Source organism: Rhodnius prolixus, unplaced genomic scaffold, assembly GCF_049639745.1.
Source record: "Rhodnius prolixus isolate KJV_2025 unplaced genomic scaffold, Rpr scaffold_1, whole genome shotgun sequence".
In the NCBI taxonomy this organism is placed as follows: Eukaryota; Metazoa; Arthropoda; class Insecta; order Hemiptera; family Reduviidae; genus Rhodnius; species Rhodnius prolixus.
In genome coordinates this window covers 58,582,728-58,610,360 of record NW_027411581.1, presented here as the reverse complement: position 1 = coordinate 58,610,360, position 27,633 = coordinate 58,582,728, and the positions used below count along the sequence as shown (strand labels likewise).

The 27,633-nt window shown below is 34.6% G+C and overlaps 1 protein-coding gene, 2 long non-coding RNA genes and 1 pseudogene across 6 annotated transcripts in view; 2 read left to right on the top strand and 2 right to left on the bottom strand.

The window, feature by feature from the left end:
• Nucleotides 1-27,633, top strand: part of MESR6 (misexpression suppressor of ras 6) — a 906,147-nt gene that overhangs the window by 156,610 nt on the left and 721,904 nt on the right. The gene's annotated exons all lie outside the window — the stretch shown is intronic.
• Nucleotides 1-27,633, top strand: part of LOC141449991 (uncharacterized) — a 200,468-nt gene that overhangs the window by 13,731 nt on the left and 159,104 nt on the right. The gene's annotated exons all lie outside the window — the stretch shown is intronic.
• LOC141449961 (uncharacterized) lies at nt 16,867-25,714 on the bottom strand. 2 transcript variants are annotated; one of them, XR_012455793.1, is made up of 6 exons: nt 24,892-25,714; nt 24,598-24,678; nt 18,233-18,401; nt 18,019-18,080; nt 17,757-17,928; nt 16,867-17,456 (listed from the first exon to the last, which is right to left on the bottom strand). It is a non-coding gene; the product is annotated as an uncharacterized lncRNA (long non-coding RNA). The 2 variants fall into 2 exon arrangements; XR_012455794.1 differs by lacking the exons at nt 24,598-24,678; nt 24,892-25,714 and adding an exon at nt 18,436-18,712 and having other exon boundaries at nt 18,233-18,356.
• Nucleotides 25,363-25,477, bottom strand: LOC141446334 (U4 spliceosomal RNA; annotated as a pseudogene).

The window sequence follows — 27,633 nt, the reverse complement described above, 5'->3', positions numbered from 1 at the left end:
ACTTAGAGGTTTCGTTTGCAATTAGAGTTTGGGTATTGTTTGGATGGGCTTTGAGTTGGCCTTTAGACCCAACTTGAAAGAGTTTGCTGATGGTTTAAGCTATAAGACGACCTAGATACACTTGGACCTATCGGACTGTTTATTGTTTAGATAGGACTAGATCCTGTGCTACAGGCGGCCATTTTAAATAACAGAATTCCTCTCTGGCTCTTAAGTTTGAAACCATTATCATTATATAAAAGAATTCAGGGCATTTTAGTACTATCAGTTACATAAATTAAAGGATCGTTAAGGACAGTTCAGGATTGTCTTAAACTAAGATAGCTATAACAAATATGCCTCATACACCATTCTTTAAGAGAAAACACAATTAAACAGGTTTTAGTTACCAAGCTGGGTTTGGAAAATACCTTAATTGGATTGAGTGCCGTTGTTTACGCATCCCATATATATATGTACGTCATGTTGAAATCCTTGTTTAGTGCTGGCTTCCACATTATCATAAATCCCTTCCTATATCTGGATATCAGATGGTTTCTTCATTCGGTATCTTCTTCTTGCTGCTTCCTCACAGGTCGTATGATGTGCAGTTAGAGTTACGGTACTGAGCAGTCATTGAACATAAACTAGCACTGAGCATCCTGCTCAATGAAAAGAAGCGGTACTTAGATATTCAACAGATTGTCTCCGTAAGTCCATTGACCCATTAACTGGAAGGACTACTTTTCAGTTTATTGTTTCTTTTTCGAAACTGGAATGTACTCAGTTTTCAGAATTAAATTGAGCCCAAATCCTTTAATCTTTTTAACGTTATTCTTTATAATTGTAATTAATTACTAATATTGGTTTACAACTTTTATTTAAAACTTTGAAAAGCGGATTATGGACACGTCCGGGATAGAGGGTTTCCTTTTACCATTTAATTATATCATACTTTGTCTTTATATTATTAATGAGGGTTAAATATATTGCTACGATTCAGAGTTCAAAGGAAAATCTACAAACGGATTTTCTCCTTGGATCTTTCACTTTTCACGTACTTTGCCGGAAATGGCTCTTATAAAGTCCGTAATAAATCCACTTAGACCTATTATATCATTTATTTAAATTACTGATTAATTCATTTTATCGCTCTCTGGGAGGTGCACCAATCTCACTTTGGTTTAATGCCAGATTCACAATCTCGTAAGAATTTAAAATAGTTTACAAATTTCGAGCTTGAAAACACGTATAATTTTAACACGCAAATATTTTATCTTCTTTTGTTGTCGGCAACGAGAGAACACTTCCTGCAGGCCGGCACTGCACTGGAAAAAGCCCAGGGTGCCAATAACCTCAGATGTTTTACGCGCCTTAAATTAAAACAGTCTTTTAGCGAAAAGTTGGCTGTTCGAGTGCAGCTGCAATCGAGTGAGTGCGCTAAGAAGCCTTTGGAACCTTGAGACCAAAGGAGATAGTAGCGCAAAAAGAACTAGTAGGAAAAGTCCTCAACCTCTTTAGTAGGAGAGGTTTCTTCTTCTTATTTGTGTTCTACATTTCTAACGAGCAATAGAAGTCTAATATCGAAAAGTGGGATATTTTTTCCAGTAATTTTTGCAACAACTTTATTTTAGATTTACTATCCAAAACTGGAATTTTCCAACGTTAACATTATAAAGATAGGGTGTGGGCTGATTCCAAATATCTTGTATAATATATTAGGGTATAATACAATAAATAATAAATAATAATGCATCTGCAGGTAGGTGCTTAATGCATAACGCGTTCCCAGTTATTATTATTCTAAGGACATGGCACTTATTTTAGCTAAAAAATTAAAATAAAATGTTATTTCTTATTTATTAATTTTCCTTTATTTTATATTATTCAAATAAATATAATATAATTTTCTTTCGTAACTTTACAGTAATATTTTATTTATTTGTACATTTATAAATCATAGTTTGTCATTTATTGTTATTTATTGCATGTATTAAGTAATAAAAATTATGGATTCAGATACATGTATAAATTGAATATTTAGGAAACATGGGGGGGTAAATTAAATAGAAATAAATAAAAACGTAATTAAAAATATAATCATAAATTAATTTGTGTGCAATGACAGTCCGGTGTTACCAATTTCTCTTGCTCCCCTCCATCTATTTTATTTATTTATTTATTTATTTATTTTACTCGTGGCCTCAATTATAAATGGGTGTGATATAGTTTGGTATAAAAATTGAATTGTAAATTATTAATTTCATTTATTAAAAACTATTTTTAATTAAATAATTCTATTAAAATATTTATAGGCGTCAAAACCAAGAAAAATTACCCTAATATTAATGGGAATTTCAAATTACTTTTTCATATAGTATGTAAAAATGCCAAATTTACAAATTCTGCCTAATTGACCAATTTATTTTCACCAAAGTTCTGGTTTTAATAGTATTCAAAGTCTAATAGACTAGGTGATTAATCAAAGTCTGGATTTTTGAATATTAATAGAAAAAAATTCAGTATTCACTCATCCCACTTTCTCTTACAGTAATTGCCTAAGATTCCTGTAAATTTGGATTGTTTATTGAGTAAATGTTCTTTGCTTCAAGGCTCGTTTGCTGCAGGCAGTATAAGAACTTTTAATGGCACGGTCGCAGAACTCCTCTTACAATAAATCTATGAAAACATGATTCAAATAAAAGTCATCAGCGGTTTAATTGAAGAAATCATTCCAGATTCAACATATTGCAACTTCCCCTCTTTTACGAAGGCTCTAAAATTAAGTTTCCTAAAATGGAATTTGAATTAGAATTCTACATACTCTGAAGCCTATCCTGGAACACTGTAAATATGCGGAAGAAGACTCTCTAAAGAGGCGCCACGGTAGCGGAGCGGTTAGAGGCGAGACCTGTAAAGCTAATATGTACTGTGGTACTGGGCTCGATACCCGGTCTTTAGACCTTGGATTTTATTTAATGGTCAATATAAGAAATTTTTAGTAAAGTATGTTTGCTAGTCGCCTCCGTCCACGACACCTAATTGGTAGCCTGAAAAAATAGGCAATTACTTTACTTTATTTTAGTTTATCACTTAAGAGGATTCTAGGGAAGGTATATATCTTTGCAATGCCTGTTAGAATTGCCTAGGCTCTCCATAGAAGCCTCAGTTAGAGCGGGGAGTTGGCAGTTAGATACACAACTGTTCCCTGTAGCTAATTCATTCTTCCCTTCTTGAGTTCTCTCTAGATATTGGGAAGAAGACTCTCTAAAGGGGATTCTAGTGAGGGTATATAGCCTTGCAATACCTGTTGGAATTGCCTAGGCTCTCCATAGAAGCCTTAGTTAGAGCGGGGAGTTGTCACTTAGAGACACAACTATTCCCTGTAGCTAACTCATCCTTCCCTTCTTGAGTTCTCTCTAGATATTGGGAAGAAGACTCTCTAAAGGGGATTCTAGGGAAGGTTATAGCCTTGCAATACCTGTTAGAATTGCCTAGGCTCAGTTAGAGCGGGGAGTTGTCACTTAGAGCACAACTATTCCCTGTAGCTAACTCATCCTTCCCTTCTTGAGTTCTCTCTAAATATTGGGAAGAAGACTCTCTAAAGGGGATTCTAGAGAAGGTATATAGCCTTGCAATACCTGTTAGTATTGCCTAGGCTCTCCATAGAAGCCTCAGTTAGAGCGGGGAATTGGCAGTTAGAGACACAACTGTTCCCTGTAGCTAACTCATCCTTCCCTTCTTGAGTTCTCTCTAGATATTGGGAAGAAGACTCTTCCAAAACGATTCTAGGGAAAGTATACACACCCGCAATGCCTGGTAACCTTACCCAATCTTTCCAGAGAATCCTCAGATAACTCTCCTCAGGAGAGTCTACATTTTGGGATGACTATTCCAAGATGCCACACTAAAGTGGCTAACAATAAAGTTTTTGTTATTCCAGTTGATTTTATTAATCAATGTTGTCCAAAATTTTGCTATGGCGCTTTGCATCCAATTCCATCGAGTAAACAACTTTGATGGCTTTTCATATTCTAAAAAAAGAATGCTAGCCTTTAGAAGACACGTCATTCCAGCAAGTTCTTCAACCTCATTCACAAGCTTTGACAAAAAAGATGAATAAAAGCAATTTCATCCAGTTTTGATTGAAGGATACGTTAGATGAAAAAACCATTAATACAAGATGAACTAAATTGCTCTGACGTTGTTTTATTATTATTATTATTAAAATAAAATTCATAACAAAAATACTAAATTTAAACAATTAATTATTTAGAGCGATAAATTTTTCTATGTACCATATTATTAGTGACAAGAGAGTTGATCAATTTTGTTCTCTTCTCTTTTAAACTAATTTTATTTTTACTTTGTAAGAAATATTGGCGACGACCGTTAATTATGTCTTGTGCTCTAAAGGAATCAGATTTATGGAGTAGCCGGGTGCCGCTGAGAATTATAAACAGTTTGCTGCCTTTTTTTAAACCTGTTTTAATTAAAAAAATATACACCGTTTATTATTGGCTATTATTAGGCGGTTAGACAAAATTAAATCAGCCATCAAAGTTTTGTCACTAGTGAATTAAATAATTTTTTTCACCTCGAACTTTTCCAACATCTTATTTTTTATTTATAAGTAATGATTTATTTTTTTAAAAGAATACCCCAGAAGAGGCCCAAAATAATTTCACTTGACTTAAATTTTCTACTGCGTGCCAGCCTTTACATTCTGGCTTAAGTAATCATTTTAATCTAATCCTAAATGAGATCTTAATTATCTGCAAACTTTTTGTGAGCTAACAAAGTGAAAACTAAAATTTTAACGAGAATTCTTTCGTCATAATTTTGGGTTCTAGGGAGGGTACATCCCGCCAAAATTAGATAATACTTAAGCTCTCCAGTGAAACCCCATGTAGCGTCACTAAGCTCCACGTACCTTAGTCTACTTATATGTACTAAGTTTTTGTTTTGAAAAATTTTAATTGCCGATTCAGACTTAATTTTTGAATGATTTAAGACGCGTCAACATCTAAGGTTATTGGCGCCCGGAGCTTTTTTCAGTGCACTGCCGGCCTCCGGACAGTGTTCTCTCGTTACAGAGAACACTGCACCGGACAGCGAGCTGTAAGAAGCTCCTATAAAGAGAAAATCTAAGGGTTAGTCAGCAGACGTGATTGGTTTTATTGGCCAAGATTTCAGGCGTCACTGATATAGGCTAGACCCGCAAAACTAAGATGTATTGTTGGTTTAGTGGGTTCGAGTCTTACATTACAATTATGATTTTTTCACGTTCTACTTTAAGAAGCAATTTAATTTTAGTAACCAATTCAAAAAGTTGTACTTAAATAATTGTTATTTCTGTTTCAGGTGAGTTACTTCCGTCATTGATTACTTAGTTGGTGAGTGGTAAAATTTATTTAAATTAGTTTTACAATCTGTAAGATAAATTTAGAATTAATAATGTTAGGAATTCATTTCATATTGCCCAGCACTTATCATTGATTAAACTCGCGGGCAGTTATTTCTGTTTGGTTATACTTACTATACGAGGGTCGTTTGAAAAGTCCGTGCAAAAATAAAAACTACTTAATTTTTTGGGGTAAACCTTTTTTATTTTTCAACATAGTCTCCTTTTAGGCTTATACACTTCGTCCAACGCTGCTCTAGTTTGTTCATCCCTTCCGAATAATAGGATTTGTCCAAGTCTGAAAAATAGCCATTCGTTTCTGCAATCACCTCCTCGTTTGAATAAAATCTTTTTCCCGCCAGCCATTTCTTCATATTGGGGAACAAATAGTAGTCCGAGGGAGCCAAGTCTGGAGAATAGGGGGGATGTGAAACGAGTTGGAACCCTTTTTCCATTAATTTTGCGACCACAACTGCTGAGGTGTGAGCTGGTGCGTTGTCGTGATGGAAAAGGACTTTTTTGTGGGCCAATCGTGGGCGTTTTTCTTGCAGCTCGGTTTTCAAACGGTCCAATAACGATGAATAATATGCACCTGTAATAGTTTTACCCTATTCCAGATAGTCGATGAGGATTATTCCTTGCGAATCCCAAAAGACAGTCGCCATAATCTTTCCGGCCGAAGGAACGGTCTTCGCCTTTTTTGGCGCGCAGATTCCCCCTTAGTAACCCATTGTTTAGATTGTTCTTTGGTCTCAGGAGTGTAGTGATGTATCCATATTTCATCCACAGTGACGAAACGACGCTTAAAGTCCTGCGGATTCTTCTGGAACAGCTGCAAACCGTCCTTGCAACACTTCACACGATTTCGTTTTTGGTCAAGCGTGAGCAATCGCGGCACCCATCTTGCGGATAGCTTTGTCATGTCCAAATGTTGATGCAAAATATTATGTACCCGTTCATTCGAGATGCCCACAGCACTAGCAATCTCACGCACCTTCACTCTTCTGTCATCCATCACCATATCATGGATTTTATCAATGATTTCTGGAGTAGTAACCTCAACAGGGCGTCCAGAACGTTCAGCGTCACTTGTGCCCATATGGCCACTCCGAAAATTTTGAAACCACTTATAAACTGTTCTAATCGAAGGTGCAGAGTCACCATAATGTTTATCAAGCTTCTCTTTAGTCTCCTGAGGCGTTTTGCCTTTCATAAAGTTGTGTTTAATCAACACACGAAATTCTTTTTCGTCCATTTTTTGAAAATCACTCGACTTCCTCGATTCAAACGAATGCCAAACACAAAAAAATAGACCGATCTGGCTGAAACTTGGTGTGTGTTCTTCCAAGAGATGCTACTAACTAAACATAACCTCGATACGCGCCAGTGGTACTATCTCCCTGACTTTGCACGGACTTTTCAAACGACCCTCGTATGTCCGTGAATATTTCGATAATCGAGAATTCACTTTTCCACTGAATAATCGTTCTTTTTAATTGCTATTAAACGCTTTAAAGATTTTAATATTTTCATTCTGAGTAATTTGTATATTTATTCCGGCTTGTTTCTTAATCTTCTCCCATCTTTGCATCATCCTCCGCTTGTTCCATGTTATATAGTTATTTATTATTGTTATTGTAAAATAATGTTTATGTTTATTGTAATTATTTTTTTATGCAAATTATTACATCTATTAAGGATTTCTTTAGAGGTAAATTTAAATATTTTGCATAGTACTCAATTTATGGATCTTTCTTAATCGAATCGTAAATCACCTTGGGTTGTTGTTTCTAGAGATAATTTAAATGATCATGTTGCTTGGCAAATTCTTATGTAGTGAAAGACTTTCTTAACATCAAATATATAGCGGGATTTGATCATCCAATACGGCCTTAGATTTTGTTTTCTAAAAAAAGTACCAGACTATGACTTTCTTAAGTGGCTTCAAAGTTCTCTTCTCATGCTTCTTCTTTTGGGCACTTTATCCGCTGATTTCTTTTTACTGATGCCTACAAGGTTATCATCAATCAGGCGATTTTCACTACTTCATCTCTCTCTTATTCAATTCAATAACTTGAGGTTATTGGTGCTCAGAGCTATTTATACTCTTTCTACAGCTTTATTCAATCTCCGGCCAGTGTTTAGTGAACAGGGTGATACTGTTAGCAAAAGATAGTCAGTCTGCTAGCAGCTGGGTTTTTGTACCTGGAAATCCAAATTGAAACTTGTCTCATTATTAGCTGCAAAAATGGTATTTTTTTAGTTTCGGCCAATCGTCATTTAGATCCCCAGTCATCTAAATCCTCAGCATAATTTTCTAATGATATATGAGATGTAAAGATGAAATCTTTCTTCCAATAGTCAGGGTACTGCCATTGAAGCGAAGCAGATATGGTTTGAATCTTTTTTTTTTTTTTTGGCATTGGCTTTCGCCATACAGCCAGCATCGTCTAGGTGCTTATCACCAGAATATCACTCACTCTCCATTCTTACTTATAAATACACTCGCTTCACACATTCATCCCTCTACTATATCCAACTATTTACATACAAACTTACAACTAATGGATGGATCAGTACTCTATATTCCTGCCATCCTTATAGCTTAACCTGAATTCAAATCACCGTAATCCTTCTCTAAGCATTTTCTTCCATTCTTTCTAATCGGCTATAACTTTTAAATATATTCTCTGCTACAGATTTAAGCACATAGAGGTTGGTGGAGAATATTATGTCTTCGTAGCGAAATGGTGCATCTAAATACCTCGTATATGTCGTCAAACATTCGTTTCCTTTCTACTACAAAACGTGGACATATCATTATTATATTGTCTTGAAATCCTCCTCCTTGGCTGGAGTCCAGAAACGTAGATGACTTGAATAATCAGCTGGCAGTTTGGTGTACTAAGTGCTATACATTTTTCCTGTTCACCCTACGGGAATATCCAACGATAGTGCTCCTAGTGAAAGTCACTGTGGACTAATTGAACAAAATATTTAGCCTATTTTCACTTCTTTTTTTTTTTTTTTTTTGTTTTAACTCAAAAGAAACAAGAAAATCTACTAAGAGAACAAAAACCTTTACCCACGCACTGACCACCCAAGGTACGTCTGCAGCATCTCTGGCTGCAGGAGTCTCTCAAATGTTTCTTGCACAAACCCATCACCCTGCATTTATATTCTACTTGTCACATAATAACGACCATATAAATTGATGTAGATTTCTTATTATAATTTGCAAACATGGTTATTGTAAAAAAAAATTGTAAATAATTTTAAAGAAAACAGAAAATAATCTAAGCTGTTAATTATCATGAAAATTAGATAATTTATCATGGAAGGCCATTAGCATTCAGGAAAATGTTAATACATAAGGAAAAATAATAAATAAAGTAGAAAAGCAAGGACAAAAAATAAAGGAAAGAGATACTGGTATTAGAAGGAGCAATGGAGAAGAATTGAATAACAAATGTAGCAAACTGGGAGGAGCTGCTCGTAAAGTATGGGCCGCAGGAAATGCTCCTTCTGTGAAGAAACCACAGGAACAACGCTTACAGAAGAGTCATTAGTTGCATTAATATTAACTACCTACTCTTAATGTTTAATTTATTTTATTTTTGAATTACACATGCATATAATGCTAGTACATAACTACGTGCAAGGTATTAATAAATAATATATATTTTTATATACAAATTATCTATTAGGCATATATTATTTATGTATTAATAAATACTAAATATGTTAGAAAACATGTCTCAACAACTAGAGGGAACTTTAATGTATTGCAGAAGAAATGTATGTGCAACAAACTGCATTTAACTATAGAACAATTTAGTTGCAACAAAATAAAAAGGGAAATTAGCCTTCCATGAAGTATTTTTAAGTATAAATACATAAGTATCTTTTTTTATTTTAACTGATAATATTGTATTATGGTAAAGTTGATTTTCCCAATTTTCAAATAATTTTTTTTTTTAATTTTCTTCCACTAAGGAAGGAAAGTATCGTGAGAATTTCAAATTTGGTTATTTCGAATTGTAACAGGAAATGCGCGTCTTGAGATCTCCAGAACGGAAACAGTTGCTTTTTAGAAAATCTATTCAGAAAATGTACTCAGAAGTTTATTTACAAAAATATCTCACTTATTTATTTATTTATTTATTTACAATCATGTACGTAAAATAAATAAGTTGGATGGTGATATTGTAAATGGTGCGTGAATTGCGAGTGTACGAGTAGAGTGACTACCCAGCGGTAAAACACTCTCCATAGGTTATCCGATGATAATAATGGTCTTCAGATCTCAAGGAAGTCTTGGAGTCACTGGTGATTCAGTTGTAGTGGATTGCCAAGAATTACTGAGCTGGCAAAAGATTCTACGAAAGGATTAGAGCAATTTGAAATTTGCGATAGATTGCTGTGTCTAGTTTGTGGTACGAATTGGATATCGAGGTCCGTTATTAAGACTAACGATTGTCAAGTAGAAAGGGGTGCCAACTGTCAATGGATAGTACGAAATTACTCAAAAATTGTATGAAATTTTTATATTCCAATGTGGGTCTCACCAGTGGATCTGACTGTAATATTATAGTGATCAACCTCCACAGGAAACACCCATTACACTGAACGGACTTTTCTGAACTTCCGGTTTCCATAGTATATTCGACAATTTTCTTGAAATTTAAAACACACCAAGGTAGTTATCTACAACTTCTATCCGAAAAAGTTTGTTCATAGAATTTCAATTAAGAACACTTACTAGGTGTCTCTTCCGCTAAAGGAACAATTCAGTATAACTTCCTGTTTAAGTTGAACGCAGTACTCAAAAGTTTAAAGGACAATCTACAACCGGAAGTACAAAGGATTATCCACTTTTCGGTGATTTATGTTTTTCGAAAAACCTACGAGTAGGTTTTTGAAATTACTTATCGACTGTTATATCCCAGCGTTTAATTAGATTCAAATATATCCAAATATTATAATAAAGTTGTACCCACGTGTCGGTTATTTCCGTTTTTTTTTTTTTTTTTTTTTTTCGTAATACTGAACTTGACTTGTATAGAAACTTTATAGCTGTAAAACTGGCTATACTCACAAGTTCAACGGTTTTGATACAAACGGAAGTTCTAACCATTTTTACATAATATATGATTAGAAGATATTATTAATAATAATAGCAGTTAGCGACATTTAAGCTTAGTCAACCTTTTTTTTTATTTTTCATTATTAACAAAAATTATCCATGTTTATAAGTAACTTTCCGGCTCGAAACTAGACACTATCTTTAATACTAATCTAGCGATTGTATACTCGTGTAGATACCCTGCAGCTAAATACGTCCAAACACAGCAGTTCCGGTCATATTTATACACTTCCTTAGAATACTTACTTGGTCAGCGTGTGTGCATTTGAAAGGTTTTAGTATATATATATATATATATATATATATATATATATATATACATATATAATAGAATTCCAACGCACACTGGACACATAATTCTGACATACAAACTGCACACATATTAATATTGTCATGTATTAACATTTTATTGCTTCAAAGTATTTTATACCTACAGGATATATTCATTGAACATATGTTTAAGTTTTCCATCATCTGGTTTATTTTTTTTTTTATACACGTGTAGATTTTGTATATCTCGTTTGGAGAGGCCTTTTTTTGGAGGGAAACTTTTCATTTTATTTTGTTTGTGGTCATTAGTTATTAAGCTTGTGTGATAGTTGTGATTTGTTGTTGGTGATGAAATATTTTGTTCAATAACTACTCTTACAGTAAGTAATACGAGGTGTGTTCAAAAAGTAACGGGAATTTTTAAATTTCGCGGGTTTGGAGAGTCTGATTGTAAAATTATTTTTTTTATTATGTTGGTACACATGCCCCTGAAGTACGATAAAATTTTCAGTAATATTCATTGTTTACTTCTTAAGTGGCAGCCGTTAAGGTTAGACGTGTTTTTCGAGCTTGGCGATTTTTGTTTGTTAAAAAAAATGGATCAAAGAATTTGTATTAAATTTTGCGTAAAAAATGAAATAAAGTGTGTGAAATGTTAATAAAGGCATATGGTGAGTCTGCTATGAGTAAAACAAGGATTTACGAGTGGTATAAGCGTTTCCAAGATGGCCGCGAAAACGTTGAAAATGACGAACGACCTGGACGTCCAAGCACATCAACAACCGATGAAAACGTGAAAAAAGTGAAAGAAATGGTAATGAACGATCGCCGAATCACAATCAGAGAAGTCGCTGATGATGTTGCCATATCAATTGGCTCATGCCATGAAATTTTTTCGGATGTTTTGGGTATGAAACGTGTGGCAGCAAAATTTGTTCCAAAATTGTTGAATTTCGAACAAAAACAGCGGAGAATGGAAGTTGCTCAAGAGTCACTCAATGAAGTCGACAACGATGCGGATCTACTGAAACGTGATATAACAGGTGACGAAACATGGGTTTACGGATATGATGTCGAAACTAAGGCTCAATCGTCCCAGTGGAGGCATTCTGGATCGCCAAGACCGAAAAAGGCTCGACAAGTGCGGTCGAATGTGAAAGTTATGCTCACTGTATTCTTCGATTTTAATGGCATAGTGCATCATGAATTCTTGCCACAAGGTCAAACAATCAATAAGGAGTACTACCTACAAGTTCAACGCCGTTTGCGTGAAGCAATCCGAAAAAAACGCCCGGATTTGTGGCAAAACAATTCATGGATTTTGCACCACGATAATGCACCTGCTCACACTTCATTGCTTGTTCGTGAATTTTTGGCCAAAAACAAAACTTTAACGATGCCCCAGCCTCCATATTCGCCAGACATGGCTCCATGTGACTTTTTTCTATTTCCAAACATAAAGAGAACATTAAAAGGCCGTCGTTTTACAAGCATAGATGACATTAAAAGCGAATCGCTGAAAGAGCTGAAAGCTATCACAAAGATCGAGTTTCAGAAGTGTTTCGAGGATTGGAAAAAGCGCTGGCACAAGTGTATTGTATGCGAAGGGGACTACTTTGAAGGCGACAATATTAATGTAGATGAATAAATAAATATTTTTTTCAAAAAACGAAAATTCCCGTTACTTTTTGAACACACCTCGTATGCACTAACAGTGTGCAACTATGATCTATTATGTTCAATGGAACAGTCAGGTTTTTACGTAATGCAAAACAAATCAGTAGAATCTCTAGACAGTATCGAAGAAACTCTTCCAATGTCAGTTTCATTGATCTTACGGAACCTTAGAGATACTTCTATGTAAAAGCTTGAAGCTCATGTCCAAAGAGCCGAACTACAGTAAAACAAGTCCTTCACATTTACGCAGCATAATAGTAACAATATCGATAATTAATAAATAATAATAAGATCGATAACCAATGAAGGGAAGTGTAAACCTAGGTCGAATTACCTGGGGGCTCCACCAAGCCTCACTGGTTTGAGATATTGGTTGAAGGCTAAACAGGTAGAGAGACATATGCCATTCTAGTTCGAGAAAAGGACATTGTTCTAGGGGCGCTAATGCCCACAGTCGTCGATGCGCCAAAAATAAATAAATATTAAAAATAATAATATATTTATCGCATATTAGGTTACCTGACTTTTTAGCAAGGAGTTTGCGTTTGAAAATATTTCAATAAACAGAAATAGTTGTAAATTAAATATCAACTTTAGGGTAAAAGAAATGAACAGAAATAACTACCAGTACCATTAAAAAATTATAAAAATAAAAAAATAAAAAGGCAAATTACTGAGCGATACCAAATCTAGTAATAAATGAAAAAAAAACTTATAAATATAACTGAAATATAGACTTTACAAATAACTGTATAAATGCTATTGGCTAAGAGAGCTAGGAGATATTGCTGTATTATAAAATATATTCAGCATATTTATATATTAAATACAGTTAAAAGCTATCTGTTTATTAAGTAATATGAGCTATTCGTTAATAATGAAAGTGCGCAACTTAAAAGCTCCAATAGTATAATAATACAGATCATTTGCTTTCAACAAATTATCCATAGTAAGAAGCTTGACAAGACCATAATTGGAACCATCTATAATATTTATTGATATAATATTTTCTGAGCGAGCTATAAATTGGGCAATAGAAATTGCATGTGTTGTACTATTTAACAAAAACTGCCTAGGCCAGCCATTCTCAGGCTTTTACGAGGAACGTCTATTTTCTCGGTCTGCAAGGTGGTTTCAAGTGAAAACCTAGAACCTACAATAGAACTATCGGAAAAACCATTTCCAGAACATCCATTAATCGATGTTAATCAACTTCACAGTATTTGACTATTTATTTTTCTTTAAAGAGTTGAGAAATTGGGCATTCTTCTTCTTTCTTGGCTGGCCCTATAGCCCTAGAAGAACCTTGGCCTCTGCAACCACTTTCCTCCAAGGCTCTCTATCCTGAGGCCTCAGTTCTTCTGCAAGGGAAGGGATTAGCTATGCAGTTAGCGTACTGGACTCCCACTTGGAGATTCCGGGTTCGAATCCAGCTGCTGTGGCCCTTAGATTTTCTCTTCCTAGGAGCTTCTTACAGCCCACTGTCCGGTGATGGACAGTGTTGTCTGTAACGAGAGAACACTTTCCGGAGACCGGCAGTGCACTGAAAAAAGTTCCGGGCGCCGATAACCTTAGATGTTGACGTGCTTTAAATCATTAAAAAAAGTTCTTCTCCATCTTCTCACAATTCAGGATCTCTTCCACATCATCCAGCCAACATAAACGGTGTCTTCAACGTTTCCTTCTGGCCCCCTGGATGGCCGTTGACAAGCTTCTTGGGTATTCTATCTTTCACCATTCCTTTTCAACTTGGCCCATGAGTACCAGTATGTGTTTAAATATAGTTAAAGAGGGCAGGCACATATACTATCAGTACTTGGGGCTAATATCTTCCCTTTTAAAGGTACTAACTTCATATTAAAGGGAAAATTTAAAAAAATAAAGAAGAAAGAGAAGAGAAAAAGGGAAAAAACCTTTGTGTCAGCCATTTTCGCATGTTTAACAGACCGTATCAAATGGTGTGAAAGTGGCGTCCAGCGAGCGTTCGGTTTATCTTGATGTGCCACGCCTTCTACACCCGAAATATAAGGATATTTTCTTCGAGTCTCCTACTCCTTCTCTCCTGATATCACACTTAATACAGTGTACACACTAAACAGTCTTTGTTTTGTTTTTTATTATTTTTTTATATATACTTTTTTCCTTTTCTAAACGTTACGCTACGTTGCTTATCCATGCTTCCGGCAATTCGGTATTTCTTACATATATATAATCATAACTTTTAAAGAATTAGAAGTCCCCCTTATTCCTTTTCTTTTTTTACTATTCTCCAGTCTTTGTTTAGTCCGGCTATTATTGTTTGGAATCCAGGGAGCTGAAGAGATTGTAAAGGAAGTAGATTCGATTTATTTATTACTCTACAATATATCTTTCTCTCGTTATGTTTCCTTTTAGCGATTCTAATAATGTATAATTGTAGGGAATGAGGTGTATAATCTACCATATTCAGATCAGGGAGTTCTCAGAGACTACTTTGCAAACAATAAATTAAACTTACTGCAATTTTATTACCAGAATTTAATATCGTTCGAATTGATTTAACATCCGTTGAGATCTCTTACTATCCAGTTAAGAGTAGGCGCGGCCTGTACTCTTGGCCGTCACATTTGCACTCAGATAAATCTACGTTTAGCATATTTATGGCTTCTAAAGAGTTTATTGGTAACGCCCCAATTGCTGATCATCACATTTAAACAGATTATGATATGAATAATTAATGATTAATGCGATTCAATGAAAGAGATCCTAGAGGCTAGGTTTACTGTGTGCTTGCGCTATCTTGCAGGGCATTTATACTAAAGGTAGTTCGGGTAAATTGAACTTCTAGATTTATCTTATATCAACGCGCATATCTTTGATTGTGCTTCGAGTGAGGCAAGGAAGGAGTTTCCAACTATGGGGTCGACGTCATTTCCCATTCCGTAATGGACTTTAGAGTAGCTTGGCGTGATTTATAACGACTTTTCTTTAAAAACCAATCTCAAAGTTCTATTCTTCAAAATCGGGAATATTTGACCCCATATTCATTTTTTAAGAACATTATAGTTTGTAAAACTGTGCACTTTGACCTTTGACAGAGAAGCCTTCCACAACTCTTGCCTCCTAAAAGACTGGGAGCAATTTTTCGGATGTTAACTACACTTTGAAAGAGGAGGTACTTCTAGTTACATCATTCTCAATTTTAGCAATTCATTTAACCCTTTTGAACTGTACACAAGGGACGGGGACCGTAATTTACACAAAATGTCACTTTAGAGAGAATCTATCCACAAAAGTATCATTAATCGAATTTCCCTGGAAGAAAAATTACAAATAAAAAAAAAGTAAAAAGTAAAGTAATCGCCTATTTTTCAGGCGGGGGCTTAACGTCCAACTACCAATTAGGTGTCGTGGACGGAGGCGACTAGCAAACATACTTTACTGTAAATTTCTTTTATTAACCATTAAATAAAATCCAACGCCTAGACCAGGGGAACCGAACCCACTAAACCTACACATCTTAGCTTTGCGGGTCTAGCCTATAACCGCTCGGCTACCGTGGCGTCTGAAAAATTACAAATATAAGTTGTAGATTTATGATTTTAATTACTGTACAAAGTTCAAATTAAATCATGTTAGCCGTTTCTGGGGAAAAATCGTTTCAAGAGAACTGTCACTTCCGTTCAGCTGATTTAAATTTGGCAATTCAGTGTGCCACTTGTGATTTTTATTGAAACAGTTAAATAGGTGGACCAACTGTGGAAAGCCCTCCGAAAAAAATGGCATCCAAGAAGGAAGTCTACCTCCATCACCCCCAAAAGGGCCCTCTTACTTGAATTTTCCTGGACAAATGTTTTTCAAATCTATATATTTACATTTAGTAGGAATAGTTTTTCAAGAAAATCGTTGGTGTCATGTTTCAGAAAATTAAAAGAAACTGAAGAATTGAATAAAATGGTATTTCCGATTCATCGTTCTTAACCAAAACCATTATTATGACGTCCTCTGTTAGCACTTAGGTGAATTATCTTATTAGAACTTTCTGTCTATTTTCTTTTCTGAGTTATGGATGTTGCGGATAGATTGTCTAACTGAGAGAGAGCGCAAAAGAATTTTCTTGAGCTTAGTGAATCTATTAACGGATATACGAAGAAGTATTTTGCAAAACTTTCTGAGGATTATTTTTAAATTTAATTTCGTTGTAGGAGTGTGCGAAAACAAAAAAGGAATTGACTAGTTTACTGATAGTTTTTGTGACAGGAGAATTGCACGCCATCAAATCAAAACTACTAACTAAAGAATCTAAGCGAACAAAAGAAAAGAATAATAATAAATAGGTAGCGATTTAAAAGAAAAAAGAACTGCAATTTGACCAGAAACCTTGTGTTAAGGCAGAGACTAAAAATCTTCCAAGTGGGCCTTGGTTGAGAAGAATAAAACATTGCCGCGACTTTAACGTCACGCAACTCAATTCCAGAAACTATAGAGTGGAAGACCAGAGGAGGATTCTAGCACCTAGTTATTAGCAACTGGAATTCTAATTCATTGAATATCCAAGTGAGGAAATTGAGACCTGTTTTTTCTTCTTCATATAAAATGACCGGTTGGCTTCTGTAATAAACTATGAGCAAGGAGAACTTGATGCGAGGCAATAGCCTCGAGTGAATGGCCTAGCTAAGAATATAGTTATCACGCGGTTAACTTTAGGCGCGAGTTAAGCCTAGTTTACTTCGTGGCGGCTGTTCTTAAACCTATAATCTTTCATTTTATTGTTAATAAGATGGACTTATTAAAAGTACTCCTGGTTTATACTTAGAAGGGGCACGATGGTAGAACTTATCTTAATCTAGGTTCTAGTAGACGAAGAAAGGGAGAGGCTAAATGAAACCAAATAGGAAATAAATAATAACGGTAATAACAATTTAATAGGAATTAAACAGGTTGTGATTCTGGTTGCTCCTTACAGGTGACTTCTCCCTTCGAATTATAACTTCTCCTTTCCTGTAATTGTGAATACTGAATGAGTTATATCTTGAGAAATATATAACCCATCTTCCTCCTATTCTTACAGCTCATAACTTTTTACAATTTATGCTTCGTACACAATAAATCTAGCTTGAAACGTTTAATAAATACATAAGTAATTATTTAAAAATATATATATGTTTAAATGTAATTAGTAATAATTGCATATTTCCTGCGTATAATGCACAATATATGCAAAATATTACAATAAGTAAAAAACAAAAAAGTTATTGTACTTTTTATACTTAATAAAATAGCTTGTAGGCGTTAAATTACCTTCAATTTGAATGTAATTTTTAATTGAACGTCCAATTTTGTTGGGATGGTCGAATCATTCCGACTCATTTTGCAGCTATTCATTCAAATTATTGTCTCTATTCTTTTCAGTAAGGATGGGGGTATACCACCAGGGGCGTATACTTGGTTCCATATTAAGCGCACAACATACCTGTACAACCATTCCCTTTATTCGGCACAAATGCCGATGATTGGCGACAATTACAATCAATGTAATAGCTTCTCACAAAATTCTACTCACAATTTACACTTGGGCGTGGCCAGCTTCCAAATTAGGAGGGCAACTTAAACATTTTATATAACCTAGAAAGAAAAAAGCAAACAGATCTTAGATAAACCATTTTTTATTGCAAAGAAAATAATTGATAATTATTATTGGAAAAAATAAAATAAAATGGTTCCTATTTCATGGCCAATTTTTTTGTTAAACTCTAAAAAAATTAAAGCGATCTTACCTGTCTGTCATTCTGTGAGTCCACAATCTTTACTCATAGTAGCCAATCAGTTTAATTGAAGGTTGTACAACCTTTTAAGGGCCAGAATTTCTACACAAGTGTTGAAAGGCCACACTACACCGTCCTAAAATGTCCTATATCAGCCTGCTCCTCATGAGATCATTTATTACTGCAATTAAATTATTTACGATAAAATAACTCACCTTATTCGTTGCAGATTAATAACTGATGATATATAATATTGTTTGTGAACGTTGTTCTTGACAATCAGCCCTTATAGAAGTTTCCTACGGGACAATTTTAGTCTGACTAAAATAAAGCATAGATATAAATATATTTTTTTACATTAATTTGAATTCTTGGTCACAAAAAGCACTGTTGAAATAGTAGTTTTACGTTTTACTATAGTTATAACTTTTGTGGCAGGACTATAGAGAGCTTAAAACAATGTAAACTGCGTACAATGGACAATTAAACATATTTCAAGCGTGACGGAGCCTCTATACATACACTGAGTACACTGTTCTCTTATTGGGCCTGCCTTCAACATATTATTCGCAATGCACATGAACATTGTTACATTAGAACTCTCACTTAATTTAGTTACGGACTTAAGTAACGAAGTTTTATAAAACTTGTCATCTCATTGCCGATAGCTGTTAGCGTTATTTACCCAGCCCAAAATTCAAGTTTTATAAACTTCCTCAAAATCAGCAGAAACTTTCTCTTTTTGTGTTCCCGATTTCCAACCAACTTCCGTTACATATTGGCAAAGATCTGCAGTGGCTATTGGCTAAGTCCAATCAGGAGGGCTTCTTTTTTGTTTTCGCATGATTGTCCAAGAGTTTATGCAATGTAACGCAAGGGCACCTTCCATCTCTGATGTCTATCCACGGATATCCTGATCGCCTGTAAATTGGAGACTGTTCATATTCTGCTCATTGATTCTAGGACAACATCCGTACAAATTTTTCTGCAACCCATCAATACAGCTGATTGCCAAGAACTTTGTTCATAATACAGAATCATATCTATCTTTGTTGTATACTCGTGTATACTTTTCATCTTGATATTTTTATTTGTAATCTCTTAATTAGAATGAACATCGTAAAAAGAGGTTATGTAGGGTGATGTCGTACTTTGACAACGAGGTAAACAATGATACAAGAAGAGTAGAATACGTGAAATAAATTTTAAGTTTTAAAATAGAGCCTACCCCGCGACTATTTTTATTTTAGTTTAAACTATTGCACGAGTGTTTTCGCGATGATGCTCAGGCTTTCGATCGTGTCTTTCATCCGGGATTACTTGCTAAACTGGAGAGCATCCTATCTATAGCACACTACGTTTTATAAAGTACCTAAGACTCATCATTGGCAAACGCCTAACCTGGAATCCACGTAATAGACTTAAAAGGAAAGAACTAAACAGTCGATAAAAACTTCTCTCTAGACTTCTCGACAAACGATAGAAGCTACCACTAAACAACAACCGACTTATCTACACCATGATACTGAAACCTGTCTGGAAATGCAGAGAATGGAACTTTGTGGCTCAACTAAACCTACCAATCAAAAAAGCTCCGCAGATTCGGTAATGCTCATTACTTGGTTTCTAACTCTACCTGGCACCGAGATCTCCTTGTTCCCTAACTTACTGCTACAAGATCCCGTTACATCAACTACCACGCCTCAATTTCCTCTCATCCTAATCTTCTAGTTTACCAATTTACTGCTTAACCAAAAAAAAACTTCCAAGACGGTTGGTGAGCTCCTTAATGAAGTAAATGCCAATACATAGTAGTGCAATGCGGTTCTTTGGAAGATTCACCATTGGGTAAATACTCCCCTCACGTTACTCACGTATTTATAAACTGAATCAGCTTCACTTGAACTCACGATGTTTGAGCGCGTTTTTAGTTTTCTACAGCCAGAACACTTTGCTCTACAAGTATGTACATTGACTCCTTTGACTTTTCTTAACTGATATCATTTTCACTAAAGTTTTAAGCTTCTATAATGGGATTAGAGCTTCTCCAAAGTTTGATTTGTTCTGGTGTTGTCTGCTTCAACTTTATTCAGTAAACAATGAAATGTTACTTTTAAGTTGCGGAAATATTTGAACATTTAGAGGCTTGAGACTTATTTTAGTTCGTAAATTTGCTGGCCATTGGTACTTTCTAGCTGTAACTGTTCAGCTGAATTTTACTCAATCTCTACCGACTTCCGTCTTTTGTAGAATTTTTATTCCTTTTCTGCAAACCAATAAATAATCTTGATTGATAAATTATTTAGATTATAGATAATACGTGAAGCAGCATGATTTATTGAAGTTGATTGATTGTTGATGAAGATTTTTTTTTAAAAAACAGGTTTTCAGAAGGGTTATAGGGTTTTCTCTCGAGTCCATTGTCCTAAAAACGTAAATTACCTTTAATAATACTAAGTAGTGGTCATTTATTTAACATACTCCACTGTCATTACAGATTGCCAAAATTACTAGAAAATTTCAAAAAAAAATAATCTCTCGTAATTTCTTGTAAAATATAAAAGACAATTATGAATTTACATATTCAAATGAATAAAGATGGCCACAGTTTGTTAAGTAGCTACTTCTGTTTTAAGATAGTAGTCCCATTAGCTCAATATTTTCTTGTGATCATTTGAATTTTTATTATTTTTAATTCAAACTAACAACCGCCGGGGTAATTTTAAAGTTAATCCTGAATTTATACTTAATCTGCTACTAAAAATAATAAAAAATATATTCATCTTGACCATTTGAGATATCCTGTTATTAACAACATAATTCTAAATAAAGACTTAGCTTGAGGATTGATTATACAATCAAAATTACTGTAGTTACTTAGCAATTTAAATAATTACAAATAGTCATTAACTAGACAAGCGTATTCTTTAGACATCCGTCACTAACAATTAGCTGATAGCGTTTTATTTTACACCCAAAAAAAAAGTATTGTTTAACGGTTTCTCCATTATTTTCTTCTATTAGTTTTCCTTATACACTGATAGGTTATTAACCGGATTTTCTATCGACACTCTAAATGGAAACCAAGGTGTATTTGCGTCCAAGTGAAGCGGCGGAAGTGCAATCGGTGAAGCGCTTACAATAGTACATTTCCCATTACTTAGCGCGTTAAGTAGAATGCCGTGTACTTAACTCAGTTAACATTATTTGTACATTTCAATTAAGATGTTACTCTTTGCACTTATCAAGGTCGACATTCTTTTTGTTTCCCCCACTCCATTAATAGATTTTATCATCTGTCTTGGTTCTTTGAAAGCCAAAAGACTTATTCTGATTAGAAACAAATAAATGCCCTAATCGATGTGCTGAGGGTGCTCTAGTTGAAGGTATATACCATACTCTTGAACATATCAAACTGTATAATTACGATGTTGAAATAGATCGAAGTTTCGTACAGAAATATTTATTTCTACACTTGTACTGTACGATGCTGCAAAGCGTCCCAACGTCAAACCATATCCAATCCCTTCAATCGAAAATCCTATGCACAATCCTTAACGCTCCTTTCTACGTAAGCAATCACACTATCCACACTGACCTAGCCAAATTCTGTTCGCACCAAATTTAAGCTTCCGTTGCGTGTGGATGATATCGCACTGATTACGGGAGGTACAGATCACTGACGTAAAGGTATTTCTGTTTCCGATTCCCGAGATCTCAAAACAGATGTGTTTCCGGTGGGAACTTAAAATCTATGTTAAAATTCGACATGATCATAACACTGTACTTATCAAGTAAGAGAAAGTTATAAATTAGCTGTGAAAATGTAAAGCTTATCTAAAATACGTAATGGATTTAGTTGTGAAATTGAATCAAGTTTATTTAGCGAACGACTTTTAATGATGTGCTGGGGGAGTGGTAAATTTCTTAGGCTTCATTTTGGACGAGCTAACTTTAAAAATTTCCTTTTATTTTAAATTAGTGCCAATTTTGAGATGCGGTAAAATTTAATTAGGTAAATTGCGGGAAGAATATGGTGATTATTATTCTCAACGTTTACATGGTAGGCTGCATATATATCTGGAGGGGCGATATCCAGTAGCTGGAACTAACTGGGAGCGCGGAATTGTTCGCGCAGTTTAACTCGCCCATAATTTACTAGATCGAGGATCCTTTATTGCTCTGTTTCTCCTTGTTTGTCTATCCTGCTCTCTCACTGCATTCCCTAGTAAGGTCCTTCTTCAGTTACTTGTCTTCTAAAGGACTTAGTGAAAAAAGTTGTATCAATAAAATTTGGTTTCTGTTGGGTAACAATACCTGAGGTCAATGGACAACAGTTTTTTATAAGTATACCTTTGTGGCACATACACCGAAAAAACGTGTATTCATTTTCTGGAAACCCTGGAAACGGTGTTCTCTTTTAAAAACTCAATTTAGAAAATTTAGGAATTTCAAAAATTCTTTTTAAAAGAAGTAAGTAAATCAAAATAACATTCTTGGGACATTTAACAATCGAATAAATTTAATTTATTAAAATAAGTAATTTAAATGTAGTGGCGCCCTTTTTGAGCCTATCAGTTTAAGTTAGTTACAGCTTGCTCCTATAGGGGTTAGTTGTGTACTTTAGTAAGTGCTGCTGCCCTACTGTAAGCCCTTCAACTACATTAGTACGCCTTCTGTTCACAGAGTGCAGTTTTGAGCACTTCTTTTTTGTTTTTTTTAAACTTCATTTTCAAATTTTTTTATTAAATTAAGAAAAATTCATTTTTAATGATGCTTTTGCTCTGTAATTCCCAATAATGGCCAGTAATTCGTAAAATATTCTTATTAATAACAGAAAATTACTGCTACTATTTAATTATCAATGGTAATACCACACGTGGGGATAATTTTTTCAATACTGTTGAGTAGATTAAACGATTGCCTGGTTTCAATGATAATTGCAAGAGTGCTGCTCAAAATTAACGAAGAAAAATTATCGCATGAATTTAATTGGTTAATTTCTCAAACACACAAATAATTGGAGTAAGGAAATCTAGCTGTTTATTAAATTGGCAACATTGAACTATTCGGTACATTTCTAGATAAAAAACATTTTTTATAAATTTTAATTTCATTTGTTATCAATTAAAATATTTAAAATTAAATGTTGAATTATAATTATAAACTACAGCTGATATGGTAGTATTATAAATAATCTAACATTAGTATCAGCTGATTTATTGGAATTACTGATCTCGCTGATTTATCTTTGTAACATTCTCCTAATTGGTTGAAATCACTGATTATTTTTTTTAATTGATTAGTTAATGAGAATTAAGTAAAGTAATGCCTGGAATTTCTGACCGGCTTTTCGTCCAACTACCAAATTAGGTGTCGTGGGCGGAGGCGGTGACTAGCAAACATACTTTACTATTTTCTTTTATTAACCATTAAACCAAATCCAAGACCTAAGACCGGGAATCGAACCCAGTACCACAATGCATATTAGCTTTGCAGGTTTCGCCTCTAACCGCTCGGCTACCGTATTGAGAATTATATAAGTAAATAAAATTATGATTTCAAAATCATTTAAATATAATAGAATTATCCATGTTAGAAATGTAAATGCTGTAATTATTCAGGGATTAACCAGGGTTCACTTCCTGGTTTTCCTTCCTTCTTTCTTCACTTCCTTTGCGAGACCTGCAAAGCTAATGTGTATTGTGGTACTGGGTTCAATTACCGGTCTTAGGCCTTGGATTTTATTTAATGGTTTAATAAAAGAAATTTACAGTAAAGTATGTTTGCTAGTCGCCTCCGTCCACGGCACCAAAATTTGATGGTCGTAAAGCCAGCCAGAAAAAAATAGGCAATTACTACTTACTATTTATTTTTGTTCCCCAGATAAGGCGATTTTTGTCTGTCTTGATTTTTTTTTTTTTTGCCATTTTTAAGGAGTCTATGTCCCATAATTAAGTTGTATTTCCAATTCAATACATTTCATTTCTTGTAAATGTTCGATTTATATCCTTTTGTAGTCAGAAAGCCTATTGCTTAGCCCTTTTTATGATTATTATTGTTAATAATCTTACCTTTTACATCATTAACGGTTTTAAAATATTAATAATTACTTTCATTATTGTGTTTAACTTTGTAGCAAGAAAGGTAGTGTATAGGACCAGTTCATTCAATGTATACACCAAGGAATAATAGCTCGCGTCTAGGAGGAGTGCTAAATAGGGAGCCAACAGGGGACCCTTTCAAAGTTCAGTAGTGTGACGCAACAACCCTTCCATGGCCAGCATTCACACACACACACACACACACACACACACAATCGCATCAAGTTATCACATCAATTAATCTAAAAGCATTCTATTTTTTTTTTTATATACCTTTCGCTAGGTAGTAGTACCGCCCTTTGCCTGTTCACCTCCGTCCCAACTTCTTGTTCCTTAGTCTGTCGGTATACCGCCCTTAAAAAAGAGGCCAAAACATTACAATACAAACTGTTTCTATTTCCTACTTGCTCAGTCTGACATTACTGTTAATGCTTCAAGTTCATTTATTTCTCTTTTCTCTAACTGTCCTCCCATAATTCATTAAGTAAAAAAACCTTTAAAATAATTTATTCCTAGTTGTAAATTTAAGCTTTATATACAGGTACTTGTTAATAATTATTGACTTACCCGCATTTGGGTGTGGTAATGTCCAATGAATTTTTTTTTTTTTTTGTACGCATGCTTTTTTTTTCTTTTATTAAATTAATTTTACTCGTACGTTGAGGCGATCTTGCTTGCCATCTTCAGGGAAAATATATCTTTCACCTACAGAAAAACAATTAATTTTTCATGACGTCAGTTAATAGTAATTTTTTGGGAACAATTAGACTGGCTGGATCCGGGATTAGCTGTGTAGCTACAGTAATTAATACAAAAATTCCACCCAAAGTCAAAGTCTGTTCTCAGGTGGAATTTCTTTTTGCTGGGACTTACAACGAAGTAAAAGTAAAAGTAAAGTAAAGTAATCGCCTATTTTTTCAGGCGGGGCTTAATGTCCAACTACCAATTAGGTGTCGTGGACGGAGGCGACTAACAAACATTCTTTACTATAAATTTCTTTTTATTAACCATTAAATAAAATCCAAGGCCTAAGACCGGGGAATTGAACCCAGTACCACAATACATATTAGCTTCGCAGGCCTAGTTTTCAACTAGCAATAATCGCAAGTTCAGGAGACCTTCATTGGTTACGATATTGCCACTGCGCAAGGTTAACAACGAAGTAATTACAACAGCAATTTATTTAATCACGTGATAGTTTAAGAAATAAGTAGATAGACACAGATTACCAGATATGTTTTAATTTTTTGTTTTGAAAGGTGCGCAACATCGAAGGTCCTTTGCACCTGAACTAGACCGGAAAATAGACACTATACTATAGTACTTGATTTACTTTAACATCTAATCTAATCGAAACTAACCTTATTGGTTGCCCTAACTCTTTCCTTTTAACCCAACTAACTAATGATGTTGTGATGGAGTACTCGATATTCCTCGCACCCCATTGAGATCTAGCCTAAATTTTAAAATCACCTATTTACATAAAATTTATATACGCACTCATACACTCATCCTAATAAGTACATTCGTCCTAATAACATAAATACGTTCATCCTAATACAGTCGACTCTCGATAATTCAAACTTCTTGATAATTCGAACTCTCGATAATTCGAATTTTTCTTGTAGTCCCTTGGATTTCGATTTATCGAGAGTCGACTGTAAATACATTCATCCTGATAAATATATATACATTGTTATATTGAATTAAAAACCTTAATATCTTTAAGGAATTGCAGAGTGTTTTCTTCGCTGTTTTCGTTGTCATTCAATACTTCTTCCAGTTGTGAAGGAATGTTAAACTTTTGCCCAAGCTCTGGAATACTTGGAACATTCTCAAGCAGGATATGGCGTACAGTTAAAGGAACGTTACACCAAGAGCAAATAGGTGGTTCTTCTCTTCTGAAGATGTGACCATGGGTTAATAACGTGTGGCCAATCCTCAACCTGGCTAACACAACCTCCTCACGGCGATTGTTTCGGACATGATGTTAACCACTTCATTGGTGTGGACTTTATATTCCTCAATTTATTAGTTAGAGGAAATTGATTTCCAGTCTTTTATCCAGTCTGAGGGCAGAATAATTTCATACATATTGTCCAGTAACGTGGCATCTTTAGCAGTCCTATCAGCGGTTTCATTGTTACTTATTCCAGTGTGACCCGGGATCCATAGAAAAATGATTGATTTGTGACTGCGTACAGAAAAGTATAGCAGCGTATTTATGGACTGGATCAACTTGTCCGTTTCTAATTTGCATATTGCCTCCAGAGAGCTTCTTGAATCAGAACAGATAATAATTTTCTTTTCTTTACTATTCAATAAGTACTCCATTGCTTTTTTAATGGCAAATAATTCGCGCCGTGAATATACTGGCGACATTTTTCAAAGAGTATCCATGTGCTACACCATCGATCACAAAAGCTGCACCTATACCACATTCGATTTTAATGAAGAAAAACGAAATAATAAAGGTGAATTGATAATTCTGTCAAAACTATTTAAGAATATGAAATATTTGTGTAAGAATAGCCTGGAGATTCTGTCTGTTCGTAGCTGTCCGTCCAAGAATCTGGACAATTGCTCTCAGTATAGGGTATGAATCTTTAGTGGATAACAGTACTTAGATTTCTCGGCTACTAAGAGAGAATACAAAGGTAGTCAAAGCCGTGCGAAGAATATACTTTTGTTCGCCTATGATTTCCCTTTTTGCCATTAACATATAAATGCGCAAACTTGTATGATTTATGAGAGAATGATGCGCAACATAATCTATAAAGTGAGTTTGTGCCTGTGAAAACCTGTCTGCCACATCACCACCTTATTAACAAAACATAATTTATGTTCTTCTACCTCAGTATAGAATCAATAAACTGATAATATTTGGCTGTATTGATAATAAACTTCCTTTGTACCCAGAAAAAAAAAAGTTTTGTGATTCCCTGCACTAGACCCCCACCTGGGGAGTTCAACCTAAACTGTACTGGGTAGCCCTAATATTCGCTGTTTTATAGTTTCACTCGTTGTATTAGGGTTCAATTCTTCAACCCTTCTTTATTTAGTAAGGCGGTCATATAAATACATATATGGTAATGGAAACTCCGTGAACTTTCTCATTCATATTCTAATGTTGTTTGGTTTTGTTCTGACGTCTGCACACAACATATAACACCTGCCACAGTGTTCAGTCTGTTTAACCAGAACGTTTTTTAACCAATACGTTAAGTGTCGCCTACTTCATACGATATAACTAGCGGACTACGCTCAGAATTCTTGTTTAATAACTATTTACTTGAAATATTAATGAAC